This window comes from Nyctereutes procyonoides, unplaced genomic scaffold (assembly GCF_905146905.1).
Source record: "Nyctereutes procyonoides isolate TBG_1078 unplaced genomic scaffold, NYPRO_anot_genome, whole genome shotgun sequence".
Classification (NCBI taxonomy): domain Eukaryota; kingdom Metazoa; phylum Chordata; class Mammalia; order Carnivora; family Canidae; genus Nyctereutes; species Nyctereutes procyonoides.
The window spans coordinates 50,250,359-50,254,037 of NW_026575140.1; the positions used below are offsets into that span (position 1 = coordinate 50,250,359).

General features: G+C 49.1%; 1 non-coding gene across 1 annotated transcript; it reads right to left on the reverse strand.

Moving 5' to 3' along the window:
- Positions 1–743: 743 nt before the first annotated feature.
- On the reverse strand, positions 744–815 carry TRNAW-CCA (transfer RNA tryptophan (anticodon CCA)). Its single transcript has one exon. It is a non-coding gene; the product is annotated as a tRNA-Trp (tRNA).
- Between the last annotated feature and the right edge of the window lie 2,864 nt (positions 816–3,679).

Genomic DNA, 3,679 nt, shown 5'->3' on the forward strand with positions numbered 1-3,679 from the left:
AGGGTACATAGCAGTCCTGGAAAAAGTCTAGAACCAAAAGAACCGAAGCAAGATTGAAAAATACACCGGAAAACTTTTCTAAAGTGCTTGAGTGAAAAATAAACTTTTATAACTATTTCAGTTTCCTCCATTCCTGGGCTTATAAACTGGTTCTCCTTCATTGCTTTAAGGCTGTGAGTAATGCAACTGATTTATTTATTTATTTATTTATTTATTTATTTATTTATTTATTTATTTTACTTTTTTGCTTTAAAGATTTTATTTATTTACTCCTGAGAGGCAGAGACACAACACGGGCAGAGGGAGAAGAGAAGCAGCGTCCCTGCGGGGAGCCCGACGTGGGCCTCGGTCCCAGGACCCGGGATCACGCCCTGGGCCGAAGGCAGATGCTCAACCGCTGAGCCACGCAGGCGCCGGTGGTTGGTCATTTTTAGAAACCGCTCCTCTGGCGGCCAGTTTTGCGACCCACAGCGGGGTGGGCGAGCTGCCCGGGTAGGTGGGCAGGGCCCTGGTCGCGGCGAGGGGGTGGGAGCCCCACGCAGGCGCCCAGGCTGGAAGCAGCGCCCCCTGGTGTTTCCCAAGTCGGCGCCGCCGGCTACGAAAACGACACCGCAGGTCCCCGCAGCTCAGCTCTCTCCGGCTCGTTTGCCGCAAGGGTCGGAGGCGCCCTCGCCGGGGCGAAACCAGGAACGACCTCAACCTTCCCTTCCCTTCCCTTTGGGGGGAGAGAAAACGGGGGACCGTGACCCCGACGTGACTTGAACACGCAACCTTCTGATCTGGAGTCAGACGCGCTACCATTGCGCCACGAGGTCACTGGGCCCAGGGCGACTTTTGATCTTTGAAGACTCTTCCATCCTGCATCCCCGCCGCGTCCTGGCCTCGCTCGGGCGCCGCGCGCGTGAGCCGCGGGGCGGGGCGGGGCGGGGAGGCGGGGCTGCGCCCCCGAGGCCCGGGGCTCCCGCCGCAGGGCCGCTGCCCCCCGCGCCGCCGCCAACACCCTGCGGGACGCGGGCGCCGGGCGGGCTCCAGGCCGGGCGGGCTCCAGGCCGGGCGCGGCGGCGCCAGGGGCCCCGGAGCGGCCCGGGGACGCCGGGGTCGGGGAGCCGGGGGGCGCTCGGTCCGCGGGAGGCCGCGGCCGGGAGGAAGCGGCCGCCGAACCCGCACCCCGATCGGCGCCAGTGACTGACGGGTGGGAGCATGCTCGTCCCCACGGACAGTAGTCGAGGGGAAAAACCCCCAAGTGACTTTGGAACTTCGCATAAAAATAGAATGATCGTGAGCCCCTCCCCCAGCCCCCCCCCCGCCCTCGGTTTAAAACTAAAACAAAATTTTGAAAATGTGGATATTATAGAAGAATAAAACTGGAAATCAGTGATTTCTTTGATTGTATTTTGGTGTATTTCCACATTTCCCTTCCTCCCGGGTATTCACAGGTGTCCAACTGTAAAGCTTAGTGACTGTTAAGAACAACACAGTTTCAGAAAAAAACTGCAGAAAACGAAAAGGTATAAGTTCCGGAGTCTTCATTAGCATAATGAGCCACCCCCAGCCAGGTCAAGAAACAGAACTTGCCCACCGCTCGCCCCCGCCCCCACCCTGGCCCACCGCCCTGCCCTCCTCTCCGCAGTGGCCACCACCCTCCACCTTTATGCTAATGGTCCCTGGGTTTCTTTCTTTTCTTTTTCTTTTTCTTCTTTTATTTTTTTTCTTGTCTTCTCTACCCCCCTTTTTAAAAATAGTTTTATCACCCAAACGTGCATCCATAAACACTATAGTTTCCTTTTGTAAAAGTCACTTGTCATCTGCTGGTGGTTCTCCATTCTTCCCTTTTTCCTTCACAGCGTCTCCGCAACCCCAATGAAATGATGTAACGTTCCCAGGGTGATGTCACCCTTGGAGGTTCGTGTTGTCAGCGTGTCTTATCATTGGTGATGTTAACTTAGATCATTTACTTTTTTTTTTTAATTTTTATTTATTTATGATAGTCACAGAGGGAGAGAGAGAGGCGCAGAGACACAGGCAGAGGGAGAAGCAGGCTCCATGCACCGGGAGCCCGATGTGGGATTCGATCTTGGGTCTCCAGGATCGCGCCCTGGGCCAAAGGCAGGCGCCAAACCGCTGCGCCACCCAGGGATCCCTAGATCATTTACTTAACATGGTTTCTGCTGTTTTTCCTTTGTAATGCTGTTTCTTGCTTTGTAGTTAATAAACATCTGGGGGTAAATGCTTTGAAACCATGCAAATATCCCGTTTCTCCTCAAACTTGAACCTACTGATTTTAGCATCCATCTTGCCTGCAACAAGTATCACTGTAGTGTTTGGCTTATGGTGATTTTGTTTCCTTTTTCCTTCTACATTTATCATCATAATCCTTCTGTAGGAAAGAGCTGGCTCTTCCAATTTATTTATATATTACATATTTAGTCACTCATTTGCATCAATAGACTCATGGGTATTTTTAAATTCTATGGATTTAGTCCATAGAATATCATTTTTTTAGATTATTTATTTATTTATTTATTTATTTTATTTATTTATTCATGAGAGACACACAGAGAAGAGACACAGGCAGAGGGAGAAGCAGGCTCCCTGTGGGGAGCAGGATCCCAGACTCTATCCCAGGACCCCGGGATCATGACCTGAGCCAAAGGCCCACACTCCACCACCAAGCTACCCAGGCACCCCTAGATTATTTATTTATTTTAGAGAGAGAGAGAGAGAGAGAGAGAGAGAGAGAGAGAGAGAGACAGCGTGGGGGTGGGGAGGGGCAGAGGGAGAGGGAGAGTCTCAAGCAGACACCAGACTGACCTTGGAGCCTGTCGCAGGGATGGATCCCACAACCCGGAAATCATAACCTGAGTTGAAATTGAGTCCTATGCTTAACTCACTGGCCACCCAAGCACCTTTCTCATAGGTATTTTTTAATTATATGGGTTTAATCCATAGAATATAATTTCTCATATTGTTTCCAAAATTGTTCCAGCTTTGGCCATTATGAGCTCCTTCAGGTTAGCTCATGACGTTTTTGACATTTTACCATCTTCTTTCGAGCACTTTCTTACCTTCTGGCACAAGATGTACCAGGTTCATCTTGTATTGTTCCCATGTGGGTCCTGGAATCAACCATTTCTTCAAGGAGCCCTGGTTCCTGTTGTTGGAAACTGGTGTTTGCAGTCAAGATCTGGATGTTAGGTGTGCTCATTCCAATGTGGTGTCATTTCCCTTTTCCTTATCTGTAATTTCTCTCTCGGATCACTAAAAACCGAACTCTCCATAGTTATAATATATGTATTTGCTGTCAATATAAATGTAGCATGTGTATAGTATGTGTGTGCATATGTGTGTATCTGTGTGTGTTTCAGAATTACTAAACTATATACTTGTAAGGAAAGATTAATTAAGAGGATTACATGTTTTATTTTTGTCTTTGGCTTTATAGTCAGAATATGGTTTTTGCGAAAATAATTTAGGTTAGATCTCTTCTCCAAACCCCTCACTCTTGGTTATGCCATTTATTTGTAATAGTTAGGTGGTTACTTTTTTTTTAAAGATTTATTTATGAGAGACACACACACACACAGAAAGAGAGAGAGAGAGAGAGAGAGAGAGAGAGAGAATGAGAGAGAGAGGCAGAGACACAGGCAGAGGGAGAAGCAGGCTCCATGCAGGGAGCCCA